This window comes from Pleurodeles waltl, chromosome 4_2, assembly GCF_031143425.1.
Source record: "Pleurodeles waltl isolate 20211129_DDA chromosome 4_2, aPleWal1.hap1.20221129, whole genome shotgun sequence".
NCBI classification, from domain to species: Eukaryota; Metazoa; Chordata; class Amphibia; order Caudata; family Salamandridae; genus Pleurodeles; species Pleurodeles waltl.
In genome coordinates, this window is record NC_090443.1 from 154,924,680 (window position 1) to 154,943,187 (window position 18,508).

An 18,508-nucleotide genomic window follows, 5' to 3' on the forward strand; every position below is an offset into this window, starting at 1 on the left:
AAGTATCCAGGACGACTCCTTTGACCTGCACCTTCAGCCATTATTTGCAACGGTTTCCAAAGTGCACACGCTCCGAAGACTACCTGTCTTCATCCTGCACCAGAAGAACCAAAGGAATCCCCAGTGGAGTGAAGAAGTCACTTCCCTGCAACTGCAGGCACCCTTCTGCGATGATGACCGGTACCCTGGGACTCCTTTCCTGACGACAAGCGTGCACCTTAGAACACAGGTGGAGGACCGACGTGACCCAGACTGTCCTAAGATCCAGCTGTCCAAATTTGGTGGAGGTAAGAGCTTGCCTCTCCATGCTGCAACAGTGCCCCTGTGCACTGCGTCTTCTCCAGCTCCTTGGGCTTTTGTGCACTTCTTTTAAGAATCCTTCATGCACAGTGTAGCCCAGGTCCCCAGCACTCCATCCTGCGATACACAACTCCTTGAGTTGTTCTCCTGCGATGTGGGGCCTTCCTTTGTAATGCTGCGACGACCGCACTTTGCATCTTCTTTGTCCCCATGTTCTGGGACTCCCGTGGGTCCTGCCTGGTCTTCTTGGGGCTCCATGGAGTGCTGAGAGCCTCCTCTGTCTTCCCAGTCTGAGTTGAGACCTCCAGGTCCCTCCTGGGTCCAGGCAGCTTCATTTTGATGCAAACCGCGTACTAGCGTGATCCAAGGCTTGTTGGCGGAATCCAGTGATACAAACAGCCTGCATCCAACAACTCAACGTGGTACTTCACCTGCACCAAGCACGAACCCGCAGCCATCTTCTGTGGTGCTCTTCTATACTCTTCTTCTAATCAGAGAATCCACTTTTGCACCATCTTCTAGGTTGGCAGGGGCTCCTGTCCTTCCTGGACTCTTCTTTGACTTCTGGACTTGGTCTCCTCTCTCCACCGGTCTTCAGGTCCAGGAATACATTGTTTGTTGATTGCAGTCTTGCTTAGTTCTTGCAAAACCTCTTATCACAACTTGTAGTGTGTCCTGAGGAAACTTGCTGTATTTTACTCCTACTTTCCTGGGCTCTGGGGTGGTGTACTTTACTTACCTACACTCCCAGCGCCCCTCTACACACTACACTTGCCTAGGGGGGAATTCGTGATTCGCATTCCACTATTTTAGTATATGGTTTATGTTGCCCCTAGGCCCATTGCAATCTATTGTATTTTCTACTGTTTGCACTATTCTATGACTGTTTACTTACCTGATTTTGGTTACTAGTGTATATATTGTGTATAATACTTACCTCCAGAAGGACTATTGCCTCTGAGATATTTATGGCCTTGTGTCACTAAAATAAAGTACCTTCATTTTTGGTAACATTGAGTATTGACTTTTATTGTGTATAAGTACTCTGTATCTTTAGTGGTATTGCAGGAGCTTTGTATGTCTCCTAGTTCAGACTAAGCTGCTCTGCTATAGCTACCTCTAGACAGCCTAAGCTGCTAGAACACTGTCTACATTTCACTAATAAGGGATAACTGTACCTGGTATAAGGTGTAAGTACCTTAGTTATCCAGTACATACCAGACGAGCCTCCTACACTAAGTGGTCTCATGTTGTTCACTTAGCACTGTACGGGACTCAAGTTGTCCTGAAAGCAGTGTTGTCTTAAGGATTTGGGGGGCCCTGGGCAAGAAATATTTTGAGGGCCCATTTAGAAGAACTTTGAATGTTATCACCCATTTTCTGCTAACTCATGCCCCATGGCGGTACACAAAACTGAATCTTATCGTAAAGGCTGAGCTATAGAAGTAGACAAATGTAAAACTGAATAAACGTTCACTTTCCCTTGGAAAGCAGGGGCCCTCCACACTTGCCCACTTCCTAAGACATGTCTGCCACAAACTTCCTTTCAGGATCTATTATTCTCGCTGCTCTCTGTAGCTTCCTGATGCTTGTGGAGTTCTGCTCAGGCCTCTCAACGGGAGGGCAGCGGGGGAGGCTCTTCATCCCAAACATTTTTTTTTTTGCATTATACACAGAGTTCACAACTTGGTGTGAAAGCTGAAGCTGCAAAAATGTAATATATTTTTATTATATTTAAGGTAACTAACTCTGCATGCTATTGTGTAAGAGAATCAAAGGTCATACTTCCCCAGTGCTATTCTTCTTTTTGCCGTTCTTAAAGTCCCTTCCAGGAATCAACCTTTCATCCCAAACCTGGATTTTGCACAAGTGGTTCAATCCCTTGTACTTTCGAGGTTGGACCATAATAACTCACTACTTCAAGAGTGTTGTATAAATCCACCTGACTCCTCTAAAACTGCACTCCAGCCAGCTGACAGGCTCCCAGGCTATCTCGGTGATTCGAGTCATACTGAAGTAGCTTTCCATGGACACAAGATATATCTTCAAATAGGTATACATTACACACAAGGCATTTCAATTTGGCATACTAACTTGTCTTTCACACAGGAATCCAGTTAGAGCTGAAGGCAGAGGGATTCAGAGCTGTGAATGTCACAATGAGCTACGCACGTTCCTTTGAAAGTGAGAAGTAGAGCTACCAGTGCAAAGTTAGAAGAGCAAGAGATAATGGAGTCAGGATATTCAGGTTATGAAGTGGTTTCACAATTGCATTCTGGGTGTTCTGTTGAGTGCTGCTCCAATGTGTTCTATCTGGAAGAATATTAGTTTGATAGTGGTTAGTACCCTTTGAGGGACAGTGAAATAAAGGAAACATCAACTCATTCATCTCATTGCATTAAATGATCTTCTTGTAACTTAATCCACTTGAGGAACCACAGAGAATTTCTAACCATAATCACATGCAGATTTCTTTCATGGCACAATGAGTATGAGAAAAGCCTAGCTCTTTTGGCCAGATGGTGGGGGGGGGGGCAGGAAAGGGGTGACCCATATACCACATGCCAGCATCTCTTTTGTAAATGTATTCAGCTTGCTTTGATTCATTAACTGATAGGAGGCAATGGATGATGGCACTGGTTCTCAAGCTTTTGGATATTTCAACTTGCCAAGTTTGAAGCAGTGAGTGAGTTCCAGTAGTTTGTAGATGTCCATGATGAACCCTCAGGAACTCTTGAGGGGAAAAGGAGCAAAGACAATAGGGGACAGTGGTCATGTGAGGGATCTCTTAGTAAGGAAGCAATGCAGCAAAGGATGGTGTTTAAAGTCCTTGTACAATCATGCTTTTGAAGCAAAATAGAATGATGAATTGTATCAAAGGTGCCAAAAAGATACAATAGCTGACATGCTATAGTTTCATTTAAGTCAACTCGTTGCCAGCAGTAGAACACTGCTTCCTTTCCACATTTGGCTGCTCTGCTCCCTTCACAACTCTGCTGCTTTCACATCTGATTTTCCTTTGCACTTCCCTATGTGCAGGGTCTACCAGCAGGGTCTACAATGACAGAACCACACAGCAAGTGTGCAATTAGTCACCAGCATGTCAATACAGTTGGAACGACCTCAAACCAACCTGAAGACCAGAGTGGTAGGCAGTGTGCTTTATATGTGTGCCTCTAAGGGGAGTCATGTGTTTGTGCTACTCAGAACTATAACTGGGCACCCCACACAGATTCAGATGAGGTGGACTCACCCAACAATTAAAAAAACAATATTTACACCTATGCAAATCAGTTCCATTTAGTTTAAATGCACCTATGTAATTTTGCTAAACAAACGATGTGGAACCAGCTGACCTGGACACGTTTAATTTATAAAATTGTATTGGGTCTTTTGAGGTCCTAAAAGAAAACTATACATAATATGCGATGTCAGATTGAGCTGAGCATCGGTGAAAATAGTATGCTCCATGACCGGGAGAGTCAGATACATGGCTATGTCGTGGAAATACCAAGACCCATGTAATCAGTATTACGGGAAAAGCGCCCTCCAAGAAGGGAGGGTGGGGCCCGTGGGGCCCGTTAGGAGACGGGGCCACCGAAGCCAAGAGCCCCTACGCACTAGTTGTGCGTTGTGCTGGCCTTTGACTTCCGCCCCCGAGCCTCACGAGGGGCAGGGGCGGAAGTCCAGGGGGCTTTGGTAAACGTCGCAGCTGTGTTGTGCCGCCGGCCGGTTTCAGCTGCCGCGTACTGGTGGGGGGCTACTTAAGCGCCCCCCCAGACGGCTCGGCCTTCTCATTTTTTTGGTGCGCGGCAGCTGGGCTGACGGACGGCCCGCAGTTGAGTTTCACGTTCGAAGGGTCGCATTTCCGGAGTCGGAGGTTCCAGGTTCCAGAGGTGTGATCGGGGCTTGGAACAAGGGAGCTGAGGACATGTTTGCCAGCGGCCGCACGTGAGTGTAACAAGGAGATTTTGGGGCCTGGTGAGTGATTACCTCGGGGTCCTCGTGTTTAAAGGGGGGCCTGAGGCTGGGTGCGGTGCTGATTTGGTTTCGCTTTTTTGAAGCGTTGTTAATGGTTTGCCACGCATAAATGGTGTGAGCTTTGGGCCCTTTTCAATTATGTCCCGTTTTTTAAAGGTGCTATGATCTAGTTACGGTGACCTTGCGCTTGTGCAGGAGAACGGAACAAGCACAGTTTGCTCCAGTCCCCGCCACTAAAAGATTTCTTTGTCACTTTTAAATTTAAAAAAAAAGTTATAGAATCTTTGTGACGTATACAATGTGCAATTTGTACTTAAGACTCATTTTCCCAGTGCTCTATGAGATTTTTGGCAAATAAACCCGAGTCGTGGATACCCTGTGTGAAGAAATAGAACTGATTTGTGCACTGTTTTCGCTTATTCCCTCACATTTTGTGACGGGCTCACTTTGATTATTGCTGAGGCGGTTTGGCTGTTGGGGTTATAGGTACGGGCTCATTATTCCACAGCTGGATGAGTTTGATTAATGTAACTGTGTGAAGGTGGTTTAGATCCGGCATCTCACCGGGAAGGTTATTTAAGGCATCATTGTTTCTCTTCAATTTGGTGTTACTAAGACAGTGACTGCAGATATTTTGGCCTGGTTTATTGCTTGGTAAATGCAAGCAGGTCGTAGTGTTTGGTAATGTTGAATGTAGAACGGTCCTAAATGTTGTCATTTTTAATTACAGGTACGTTGCTTTTACCTTTGCATACACTGCTTTCAGTATAATATAGTGTCTTCAGCATCTCAGTTAACTACTTGAGTGGAGGAAAGGCCACAATTTCGGTAGGGTTTAAAAAAAAAACATTAAAAAAATTATAATAATCTGCGCTGCAGTATAGGCGTTGTTCATTTCCTTAGCCATGCCATCTAACAGGGCTAGTGCCGGTAAAAGAAAGGGGAGGGACCCAGAGTTGTCCCAACTTTTGAAGCTGGTTCTCACAAAATTGGGAAATGACGATTCAGACAGTACTGATGCAGCATCTGATAATGAGGTTAATGAGGCGAGTAGTAGTTGCCCAAAGCGGTCTCATGTTGCTCCTCGCGCTACGTTCCCCCCAGTAAAACGTAGGACTAAAGGAAATGCGCTGGTCGCACACACTTCTCCTACAGTCGTTCTTACTACTGAGCAGTCTCCTATGCCCGAGTCTTTGGTTCCTTGCTGATGTGTTAGTTGATATACGCAAATCCCTGTCCTCCTTGGCTACATTTTCAACTGTGCCAGTAGTCTCACCGTCACCGATGTCGGTGATTTCAACACCAGCAGCACTACCCTTGGTTCCCCTTACACCTCAAGTAACCGCGCAGGCCACGTGGGCACAGGACCCAACCGCGCAAGCCTTAGGGGAAATCTCTAGGCTACTAGCAACTATTAATGTCCCAGCTAGTAGCCCCTCCGCCTAAAACTCCCTGGGATTTGCTGATTCTTTACAGAAATCATTAGCAGAGCTGAAGCGACAGGTAGAGGCGTTAACAGCGGCGCATAATGTTACGACAATGCAAGCAGCGGCCGGTAGCTTGAGTGTCTCCCCGGCACCAGGCGTGGTGACCCCTGCTGCTCCTCTGGATAAAGATAGGTTAAAGGAGTCTAGCACTGCTCCAGCAAAAGCTAATGCAGCAACAGAGGGATCAGGCATCGACGCACTGCTGTCAAGACCAGGTAAGCTGGCGGCGCATGTTAGTGCTGAAGTGAAAGAAAAAATACGGAAAGGAGAATTTGTCGAAATTTTTTCTCTGATCAGGGCAAAAAGGAGGGGAGTAGAGAGTAAAGACAAGGAAGCCAAAGCATCTTCAACTGGGGACAAAAAACCCAGGGTGGAGGAGAACATTACTAATTGGCATTTCAGTTTTAATGTATTTATGTCAGTGAGGCTGGAAAAGAAACCGGATTTGGGTATTGCCATGATTTGTTACTCAAACAAAATATTGAGAGCGCACCACATATATGGAGGTATCGCTTGGTTGGAATACGACAGGGATTTCCGTTGGGCGAAAGTAGAGGATCTTCGATTGGGTGGGATCAGACAGAGGTAAACGTTTGGCTAGAATGCGTGAACAACAAATGACCTGGGAGGCAGCCCTTTCGGGCACAGTACTCAAGTGAGAGGAAAGGGTCTTGCTGGGCTTTCCCATTTAGGGGTTGTTCCCAAAAAGAAGCCGGGACAGTTCAGGTTAATTCATAATCTGTCTGCTCCTCGGGGAGCTTCGGTGAATGAGGCTATCGATCCCCAACTGTGCTCAGTTCGCTATGTGACTGTCGACCAGGATTTAGTAAAGTTGAGGGCCTTGGGGAAGGGTGCCTTGTTAGCAAAAACAGGCATAGAATCAGCCTTCAGACTTCTCCCTGTGCATCCCGATGATTACCACCTACTGGGTTTCCAATTCCAAGGAGAATACTTCTATGATAGGTGTATGCTCATGGGTTGTAGTGTGTCATGCAGCTACTTTGAGCAGTTTAGCACCTTCTTGCAGTGGGTCTTCTCAAACCTTACCGGACATTTGGATGTGATACATTACTTTAATGATTTCTTGGCATTGAGCTCTCCAGGGTCAGGAAAATGCAGGTGGGCCCTTGAGGCCTTGACCGCAATGTTTAAGGACTTTGGGGTTCCGTTGGCTCCTGACAAAACAGAGGGGCCCTCCACTTGCATCACTTTCTTAGGAATTGAGATTGACTCTGTGGCAGGGGAGTGTTGCCTGCCTGGGGATAGTTGCAGGTTCTGGTGGGGTAGATTAATTTCACTCTAAGAATCATTCCCATGGCTCGCCCTTTTTCTAGGTCCATCGCTAGGTCAATGGCTGGTCTGCCTGAAAAGTACCATCACACCCGGTTGTCAGCTGAAGTCAGGAGTGACTTAAAATTGTGGGACGTTTTTCTGCAGGAATTTAATGGGACAGTAATTTGGCCTCATCCGGAGGTCTCCAGCCCTACATTGGGGTTATACACGGACTCAGCGGGCAGCATGGGTTTCGGTGAGATCTTGGGGCCATTATGGTGCAGGGCGGACTGGCCAACAGACTGGGTTAGCAGGGGCATCACAAGGAACATAGCCTTTTTGGAACTATTCCCTATCATTGTCGCTGTCACCATCTGGGTTGAGAAATTTAAGGACAGGGCGGTGATCGTCTGGTCTGACAACATCGCTGTGGTGGAGGCCTCCTCAAGCACTTGATTTTAACATGATTAAGGTACAACATTACATTTCAAGCTAAACATGTGCCGGGGATATATAACAATGCCGCTGATGCCTTATCTCATTCATTGATGCAGGACTTCCTGCGGTACCACCCTCAGGAGGCAGAGAAGATGTCGGAGTTCCCAGCATCTCTGTGGAAGATTGGTGTCCCGCCCTCCCATTCTTAGTAGCTACATCTCTGGCAGCACGTACCAAAGGGGCATATGAGAAAGCATTTCACCAATACAGGCTGTTCTTAGGATCACAAAAAATCTCAGACTTGTTTTCAGAATCAGCTATATGTGCCTTTTTACAGCATTTGAGGGACAGAGGTAGGCTGGTCTCTTGCGCAAAAGCTTCCCTGACAGCAATCCGTTTTTTCGCTAAACTCAGAAACTTGGAGTCTCAGCTAAACTATTTTATCATTAAACGGTCTATAAGCCAGTTGGGCTAGGGTGGACACTACTAAGGCAGACGGGAGGCACCCGGTAACAGCAGTATTATTAGTGAATCTTTTACACACTCTTCCTTCGGGGTGTTCCTCTCATTTTGAGTCAGCTTTGCTTGCGGCAGCATTCACGGTAGCCTTTTACGGTGCCTTCCACATAGGGGGACTAGTGGGCTCTTCCAGGGACTATCACATTGGGGCGCTTCAGCAGGGAGACATGCGGGTCAGTACAGAATTTTTGTCAATAATGCTGCGTAAGTCAAACACAGACCAGCTTAAAAAAGGAGCGGGAATCACACTCAGCGCTGCTAGCGGGTCATCCCTTTGTCCTGTGAAACTAGTAAGAACCTACCTGACTGTCAGGCCGCCGGCAGAGTCTACCACTTTATTTATTCACGCAAACGGGGAATGCCTATCTCAATACCAATTCTCTGAGGTTTTCAAGGTATCGCTGAGGGCAGCAGGGGTAGACCCACAGGGATACTCCCCTCATTCCTTTCGGATTGGGGCAGCTACATTGGCAGCCAGCGCACGGCTGCCAGTGACCAATATGAAGGGCATTGGGCGCTGGTCATCTAATTGTTACAAACGGTATAACAGGCCTGAATTGATCTAGGGGTACTTCCTTGTTGAGCCTGTTTTAGAAGTATGGTTTTCTCATGCAATTTTCGTTTATTTCAGTTCAATGGCACCACGTGTGGTATGGGTCTTGGGGTACTCGTTCGTTCGGTGGGCGGCCTACAGGGTGCAACAGCTCCGTATGCCGAATCCGGCGGACCAAAGCGTGGCTTTCAGATGGTGCGGGGTTGGCGGAATGGGAATCGCACTACTTCAACAACTCGTCACATTGGCCAGAGGATCAGAGGGACTCCAGTTCCCAGATGTCATCATTATCCACCTAGGAGGCAATGATTTGGTGCACATGGGCCGTAAGGCATTGAGAGAAGCGGTATTTGTGGAAATCACGAAGTTGGCAGAACAATACCGAACGCGGCCATTCCATGGTCTCATATGGTGCCTCGCCGCAAGTGGGGCACAGGAATTAAGTCAAGAACAATTAATGTGTCCGTGCCACGGCTTAATGCAGAAATGGTGAAATTATGCCCTGGCCCGGGGCGATTATGGAACATTCTGCACAGTCTTTTGAAGGGCCACAAAATGTTTCACAGGGACATGGTGCACTTGTCTGACGCCGGTACTGACCAGTTTATTTCTGACATGCAGTTTTTCGCTCACAGCCTCTTTGCAGGTGGGGAGGGCGAAGGACCTTTATGGCCCTGGTCGCCCTTGTGGCGGGAAGTGAGGTATTAAAGTAACCTGAAGCAACAGAGGGGTCCCCAAGGCTGGGGCCCCGGGAGAACACCAAGGATGGGATCCTGAAGTCCTGACCCAACCTGCAGATGTACACTCCAGATTAAGGGGGAAGGGAGCCCAGATCGCTGGGGGGGGGCCATGGGGCTCCCGCTCCTGGTCACCACGTTACACCCCGTGGCAGCTTGGTGTTTGGAGGGGGGGCCGAACCCTGAGCGGGTGGTAAGGAACGGTGTACTCAGGACAACCGCCCCTCCTAGGGATACAGGTTATGTATGGTTCACTTGTGTGGTCCAGTGGGAGTTCAGGACAGGAAGGGATCCTGCCAAAAGTAAATGATTTATGGTTACTGAATTATATCTCAAAGATGTGATTTATGTTTTTGTAACTATGACTAACGTTTTAATTGAAGTGACTTATGTTCTACATATGCATAAAAATATCATTAAAAAATTGATGATAAAACTTCTTCCAACAAGATAATTTGTCGGTCGGCGTGTAGCTGGTGTGGGGGTGAGGGTTGCTGGCGGTCTCCAGATCCTATGGTTGCAGGCAGTACTTGAAATGGAAAAATAGAAGTGCAGGTACTCTGTACCAGAGTACCTGTTTATTTCTGAGAAGTGGCGGTATTTTCCAATTAAAAGCATTACGTTTTTCTCGAAGTGCAGGTGCTTTGCCTCTAAAAATAAAAAAAAGTACCGGTACTCCGTACCAGACAGTGCCAGCCCATTTAAAGCACTGGTTGCAGGAACACCAAGTCGGTATTTCCGGTCCAAAAAGAATGAGGACCTAGCAGCAGGCGATGCCTCCATTTCCAGAGAACACATGTGACAAACCTTCCAACTGTAGCCTGGAAACAGAAGGACGGACACTAAACTCCCAGGTGAGCTGACCGATATTATTCAAAACATTCAACTCTTCTGATTCCATTAGCCCTTGGCTAGTGCCCCATAAGTTCGATTTCAAGTTAAGAGGGAGTAAAACATTTTCTAGCTTACGTGTCAAGAATTTTCAATTCTATTAAGGACACGGAGGCGAGGATTATGCTATCTCTTTCTTTACTGAAATAATCACAGCAGCCAATGAAATCACAACAAACAAAAAACTACATTTCCCAAGATGCTCAAGTCCTTGCATCACATGCACCAATCACCGAATGTGACCTTAGCCTTCATAAGTCTTAACCTCAAACGTCATATCCTCTTACTTTGATCAAACCAATAACTTTTAAACTCTTTTCCAACGAACTTCTTCTGAAATGGATGATTCGAAACTTCACCCTTGAATGGAACGTCCAACGAAAGATAAACCAGACTGATCCTCAAGTCGGCTTCTTACTCATGGAAGGAATGAACTTCTAAAGCGCAGATACCAGGATGAAACCATCATGAATTCTTCTGATCCGAACCTGGAATAGGTGATAAATAAAGGAAGGTAATATCTCACAGTGGCAGAAAAAATCAACCACAAAACTTTCCCAATTCAGTCCCCAATATACCACACTGGGAGGGTATAAATGAATAGGGTTCATAAACATATAAATACAAAAACCTTTATTCATTAGAGGGTAGGATAATCCTCGCCTCCGTGTCCTTAATAGAATTGAAAATTCTTGACGCGTAAGCTAGAATTTTTTTTATTCTATATCAGGACCGGAGGCTCGGATTATGCTAGTTCAAAGCTGACCCATAACAACAGAGGCCACATCCATCACAGGCTTAAAATAAAACTTACGAAAAGTACCTTCAGACGACCAGTCTGCTGTTTTCATAACGTCCTCCAGACTAGAACCTAAAGTAAATGATTTTGACGCCATGGCTCCTCTAACTGAATGAGCTCCGAAATGACTGGTATCAATACCTGCTTCATTCATTAACCACTTTATCCATCTCGCAAGAGTTGCAGAGGAAACTGGTTTAAATGGCTTCTGTAAGGCAATTAACACTTGTCCATTCATGTTTTGTCTAAACTCCTCTGTAACCAATTCATAATCTTTAAGGCATTTTACCACACATAACTTTGAATTGTCTGGAAACCAAGGATAGGATACTGACCTGCAATTAGTCTAGGTTCTCCTGGAAATATTGAAGGTAACACCTTCCGGAGAGTAAATTCTACCATATAAGTCTAATGCTCTAACATCTGAAACCCTCTTACATGAGACTAAACATAACAACATAGTCAACTTGGCTGAAAGCTGTTTGTGAGATAAATATTTGTTACTGGGCCAAGAATCTATAAATTTTAACACAATGTTCACATCCCAAAGAACAGAATATTTGGCCTGGGGGGGTTCGAAAAACGAATACCTCTCAACAGCTTACATACAAGGGGGTGTTCTCCTACCGGTTTACCATCAATGTGTTTATGACCCGAAGAAATCGCCGATCTGAAATTATTAATTGTCCTATAGGTCAGACCTGAAGAAGCTAGTTCAGCTAAAAAATTGAGAATTAAATCAATACCTGACTCAAAGGGATTAACACCCCTTCCATTGCACCAACTATCCCATCTCCGCCATGCAGATGCATACCTCTTGCGGGTGCTAGATGCCCGGGCCTGTTTGATATAGTTTTCAGCTTGTTGCGAAAGTCCTGGGGTTTTCCATCTTGTCCTGAAACCCTCCATGCTATCAGCATTAGAGTCCCTGATACAATCAAGGGATGTTGAAGGCCCTCCGGACTCAACAACAGGTTCTGACGAGGAGGAATGAGCAACGGCAGAGCACATGCTAATTGAAGTGCAATAGGGAACCAAGGCTGAGACCTCAACAATGGGGTCACCAAGATCAGATCTGCCTTCTGCCTCCGAACTTGAGACAGGACCCTGAGAATCAAGAGAAATGGAGGGAACGCATAACCCAGAACACGGCACCAATTCTGTAAAAAGGCATCTGTCGCTATAGCCAGTGGATCTGGTCTCCAACTGTAGAACTTCGGGGTCTGAGTGTTGAGGTGAGACGCAAAGAGATCTATCCCCATTCCTGGACTATCTGTTGGTAAATCATTGGATCCAGTCTCCAATCGCTGGGATCCGTCAGGTATCTGGAGTTCCAATCTGCTATTGTGTTCTGATCTCCCGGAAGATATTCTGCCAGTACCACTAACCTGTGACTCAAACAGTAATGCCAGAACTCCTTGGCTATCTCCGCAAGAACCCTGGATTTCGTTCCCCCCCAACTTCTCGACATAACGCACTGCCGAAATATTGTTCATCCTCAGAAGAATGCAGCAGTCTGTCTTGTGAGGGGATAAGCTCTTTATCGCAAAAGAGCCCGCTAGAAGTTCTAAGCAATTGATGTGGAGATCTTGCTCCTTCATCCTGTCACTACCGAGCCGCAGCGGGCTCCCCAACCCCACTGGCTGGCGTCTGATTCTATGACAATTTCTGGATGAGATCCGAATATGGCTCTGCCATTCCATGCTTCCATGTGGTGAAGCCACCACTGAATCTCTTCCTTGACCACCAGACGAGCAATGTTCCTTAGAGAAATTGTCGGACTGATTAACGCCGATCTCAACTCCCTCTTGATGTTGCGAATTTTTAACGCAGGAAGAATCAATTGCGAGTGAATCGAATCGATCTTGAAACCCAAAAACTCTATCACTTGGGATGGTTTCAACAATGACTTCTGCGCATTGATAAGGAAACCTAAATCCTGTAACAAACTGATTGTCCAATTCAAATGCGTCAACAAAGTCAGGGAGTCTTGAGCCATCAATAAGATGTCGTCCAGATAGATGATAAGGCGAACACCCTTGGTTCTCAACCATTCCACCACTGGTCTCAACAGTTTTGTGAAACACCATGGCGCCGACGAAAGGCCGAAAGGGAGAGCCGTGAACTCCATCCAATGATCCTTCCACTGAAATTGGAGAAATCTCCTGTGAGGGGAAAAAATCGGAATTGAAAGGTACGCATCCTTTAGATCTAACCGAACCATCCAGTCCCCTTCTAAAAGGATATCTCTCAACATGTGAATCACTTCCATCTTGAAGTGTCTGTACACTATCCAAGAATTTAAGTCTTTTAGATTCAACACCAGACGATGACTTCCTCCCTTCTTGTCTACTACAAAGATGGGATGGCAGAACCCGGAAGGGTGAGGGGTTGAAAAAAATTACTGCTCCTTTGTTTAGTAAAGCTTGCACCTCTAAATCTATAAAAGTCTGTTTTTCTCGGGAAAAACTCATATTTACAGGAGGGGATAATTGGATCAGAGTGCTGATAAACTCCAGATGAAAACCTGTCACAGTCTGAAGAACCCAAGGATCCCCAGAGATCTCTTTCCATTTGCCCACAAACCGTCTCACTCTTCCTCCAAGCATAACTTGAGAATGGTGAATAATGCTTACCGGTAAAGGAGGAGTCTTGTATAGCTCCTTGTTGACCTCTGCGGTGCCCCCTGCGGAATCTGGACCTCCCTCCTCTGGGGCGGGAGGGGTAGAAAGTGGCATCTGATTGGTCTCCAGACCAGTTACCTCTACCTCTCGGGTAATAGTTTTGGGGACTGACAAAACTACCTCGGCCAGGCATTCGTCCGCCATAACGCCCAGCCCTGAGAAAAAGGCCTCTCCTAAAAACGTTTATGAGGGACAACTGAGCCTTTTCAAGGGTGGAGAAAGTAGAGCAAAATTTCGCCAGTTCTTTAATGAAGGACGAGCCAAAAAGAAGGCCTTCTGCCGCCGGTCCCGCTTCTGAAGATGCTAAATCTACTAATTTAGGATCCATCCTCATAAGGATGGACTTTCTGCGCTCGGTGGAAATAGCACAATTAGGGTTACCTAACTGGCACACCGCTCTCTGAGCCCAGCCTAAAAGGACGTCTGTGTTAACAGGGGTGCCCGACTCTTTGGAAGCGACGGACAAATCTAAAATTTTTGTTAGCGGGCGTGATATGTCGAGCAATTTGTCTTGACAGAGGCGCCAAGATCTGTCTAAACCTTTTTTGGGATCCTTCGCGAATTTTTTCAAAAAGGTTACCATAGTTGGGTCAATTTCTGGAGTGTCCGTCACATTATTGTCCAGATCTGGTCTAGGGCATTCCGCCTTAAGGCGAGAGCGAACCTCCTTATCAAAGCTTCTTCTTATGTTTGCATGTGCATATTCACCAACTTCCGAAGTTGGAACCCAATTAGAGGACCTAGGGTGCATAATATCTGAAGGGTCAAAGTCTAACACATGAAGGGTCTGAGGTTGTTTTTTCGCTTCTTTACTAGGAGCTGGTTCGTTTAAGTCATCCGAATCAGGATCGTCAGAATCCCCAGAAGAGGAGGAATCCTGTCGAGTGCTATAGTTATGTTCCGCACTCCTTTTCTTACGCAGTTTTTCAAACATATCTGCATGTAAATCTCCAGAAGGATCATCCCTTACCAGGTTCTTAGATTTAGCCTTGGACTTTGAGGGTACCTTAGGAATAGTCTCTTCTGAGAGGGGGGAGGCATTGCCAGCCATCCAGCCCTGAGATTGGGCGTATTCTAACAATTGCCCTGAGAAAGGGCCAAGCGCTCTCACCAAGGCATCATTAACTGACTGTTGCACTCTGGAATCTAGTGCCTCAACCAAATTCACCTCCAATTGGTTGTCAGTATCATCAGGGTAGTACCCTGTGTCCTGGTCACTCCACTGAGCCATAGGTATTATTAATAAGCTCACCACACAGTCAGAATAAACAAAGGGGGAGTGAAAAAAAACCTTACAGGCACTTTAAAATATAAATATATATATAAACAGTGCTTTAAATGGGCCGGTACTGAGTACCGGCACTTTTTTATTTTGAGAGGGTGAGTACCGGCACATCTCAGGAAAAACGTAATACTTTTAATTGGAGAGTACCGGCACTTCTCAGAAACAAGCAGGTACTCTGGCACAGAGTACCGGCACTTTATTTTTTCCATTTCAAGCACTGTATATAAATATATATATATATATATATATATATAAATGTAAATGTGGAGGAAGCTGCCTGCAAATAACACTCTAGGCACAGCCTTATATAGATTTTACAACCCAGCAAGGATTTAAGCTGGGCGTCAGGGAGGTGCCTTAACTCTCTGTATGCTAATAGAAACAACTGTTAATGCCCAGCACGCTGCTCAGAACGAGCCGATCTCCTCGAAGAACACAGGGAAAGGATATCGGCTCGTCAGAAACGTGCGTGCATGCCAACCCTTGTTGCCAAAGTAAACAGACTACGCGTTAAGCGCGTAGAGCACTCCCGCTCCACAACAAAAGGGGCAATCAATCAATGTCAAAAATCGGCGGTGAGACGATTGAAAGTCAAGAAACAAAGCGGAAAGCGAGCAAAATCGAGTCGCTTGCACAGTAAATAAATACTAATATAAGATTGACTCAAAGCATACAATATAATATAATGACTCAAAGCATACAACATAAGCCAGAGATAGAGAAAATGTTACTTACCTGCTGCGAAGCAGCAAAGAAAGAGGATATGACGTTTGAGGTTAAGACTTATGAAGGCTAAGGTCACATTCGGTGATTGGTGCATGTGATGCAAGGACTTGAGCATCTTGGGAAATGTAGTTTTTTGTTTGTTGTGATTTCATTGGCTGCTGTGATTATTTCAGTAAAGAAAGAGATAGCATAATCCGAGCTTCCGGTCCTGATATAGAATTCTGAGGGCACTATCACTAACAAATAAATGTTTAGGCATACTCATTCTGAGACTCAAAGACCGAGCAGGAGACTAAATGGGAGCAGTGTTTATGATGGGTGGGGAAGGACAAGCTACACCAGGGGGCTCCAAACTGGGGGACCTCAAGTGATCCCAGTGGGGGCGCCAGGCTCTGTCCAAAAGAAGCAATATGTTAATAACTGGTTTTGTTTTGAGGTGAAAAAACGAGCAGCAGTAAACTGCTCTGTATTGGGCCATCACTCATACTCTTCAAAACCCTCACTTCTAATAATCACGCCGTGAATGCTTACATGTTAGTAAAGCCTACTTCACCAGAATAGAATGTTTGGCATTACAAATCTGATTGCATTTTTTAAAACAGTAGCATAACTTAACTGCAATGCTTAAATGCGTGTAGACATATTTAAACACTGCCAATTTGATAGAATAAGTGTGAAAATTGGGAGGGGGCCCTGATGATTTTTATGTTAGTGGCAGGCTACGCGGCATTAAAAAGTTTGAAAATCACTGAGCTAGACAGACTTGGTGGACTTCATCTGCCATCAACAGATCTCTGTATTATTCTACACCTATTATTTGAGGGCATCTTTATTTTTTTATTTTTTTTTAACAAAGATTAGTTTCACGTTTTCACTCCACTTTAAATACACTGTACTGGGCGGTTCCAGCGGAGGTACGCCACTCTCTGGCCACGCCCTAGCTCTAGGGAACGCACGCAGGGCGCGCGGCGGTCACAGGGTGAAAGCACGTCAGTATTGACAGAAAAAGCAGATCAATGCCAGTGACGGGCAAGGGTAATTAACCTGTCCATCCGTCTCCTAGGCAGGAAACCGCGCAGGCTGAGGAGATAAAGAGCAGTAGGCTAGGGTGGGAGATTTCGCCCGAGCGGAGATCAAAGTCATCAGACGACGGGGTTTGGCTCAATCCAGACAGGCTCCAGCGCTATCCTATTATGCTTAAATCTTAAATCTCCTTTCGGTGTTTCTGACTTTCCAGTGTATATTTGGCGTGTAATTATTTTAAAAGATTGAAAAAGCGGAAAATATATCACATGGTACTCTCAATGCTGTCTATTACGACTGACAAGCTATACTTGTGCTGAGTGGATGGCATGGGCGTTAAAATAGATATTTCTGTAGTAAGGTTTCATAGCTTTAGGTGTGCATACCCGTTAGTACTACACTGCTTTTGTCGAGTGACGGGCAGTGTTGCAATACATATGAATACTATACAAAGATGAGTGAACATTTTCTGGTTAAATAAATGTTAAAAATACTAATTGTGCCTTTTTTTTACAAGCACTCAAAATATACATGGGACCAGAAGTCAATGGCGCAGCACATGCACTGGTCCCGAGGCAAAGGCATCTGAGGGCCAGTTGCACCCCTAATTATGATTGGGAAGTGGGAGCTTTTTCCTTGCTTGCACTGTCCCAAGCTAGACCACTGAATATGAACACTTGTAGCTACAGAGAAGATCAGTAAACGACAAACATTAACTGTGAGAGGCTGCTATTCTCCATTACACTCAACTTTACTTTCACCCTTTCAGGAATCCTATTGTATAGGCCTCCTGGCCCCCACGCCCACTTCCTACAGGCTTTTCCTGAACGGGTCACTAGTCTGGCTCTGAACAGGGCCAGTTTTACATTGTTCAGCAACTTCAGTATACATGTTGGCAACACCAATAATAGTGCCTCTAAGAATCTTTTACTAGACCTAGCCTCTCTACAATTATCGCAACTAGTTGAGGGCCACAACCTTGATTAAGTTCATACTATTGACCTAGTATTTAGTAATATCACAAACTTACAGGTACAAAGCCCCCTACCCCTTAGCTGGTCACATCATTTTCTGCTCCCCAAAACCCTGTCTGCCCTTTCCTCCTCTATCCCACTCCCACCGGCCAGGCATAAAGAACAATGCTGGTCAGAGCTAAACGTCAATGACTGGTCAGCTGCCCTGGATACCCCCAGACCAGACCCTTCTTACCACATTTCCTTGTCTTCTCACAGGTTCAATGAGTGGATCAACAATTCTATAGATATGGTGTTACCGGCCAGGTGGCACAAGATTTCCCTGCAAGATAATAAATCTCCTTGGTTCAATCCCTGCCTCATGGCTTTTAAATAAAGAGTGCAGGCATTTCGAGAGGAATTGGAGGAAGTCCTATGATGATGCGAGCATATCCAAAAATAGGAAAGCTATTAGGAAATACCACACAGAAATCAAAACCTCACAGACTCCTATTACTCTGCAAAGGTTGAAAACGCCTCCAATTCCCCCAAAGAGATCGTTCAGATCCTCAAAGCCATCACTGACACGAACCCTGCCAGCTCCACCCCAGCAGCTTCCGTGGAGCACAGTAACAACCTGGCACACTTTTTCCAAAAGAAGACAACTGACATATACTCTGCCTTCTTTGATGCACCAAACCTGGCTGATCCTCCATATAGTAAGAGCCCCCTGAGCGACTGGAAGGTAGCATATTGGCCTTCCATGACCTCCTCTCAGATGTACTCAGCATGGTGAAATCAGAACCCCCCTTAGACCTGGCCCCTCTCCACATCCTTGCTCAAGAGTCAGAAAGTATTTT

General features: G+C 45.6%; 1 long non-coding RNA gene across 2 annotated transcripts in view; it reads left to right on the forward strand.

The window, feature by feature from the left end:
• Positions 1-3,921: 3,921 nt before the first annotated feature.
• The window catches only part of LOC138292430 (uncharacterized), a 65,781-nt gene continuing 51,194 nt past the window's right edge, over positions 3,922-18,508 (forward strand). Inside the window, exon 1 of one of the 2 annotated variants that reach the window (XR_011202685.1) lies at positions 3,922-4,281. This is a non-coding gene — a long non-coding RNA (uncharacterized lncRNA). The remainder of the gene's footprint in view (positions 4,282-18,508) is intronic. The other variant, XR_011202684.1, reaches the window with a different exon arrangement.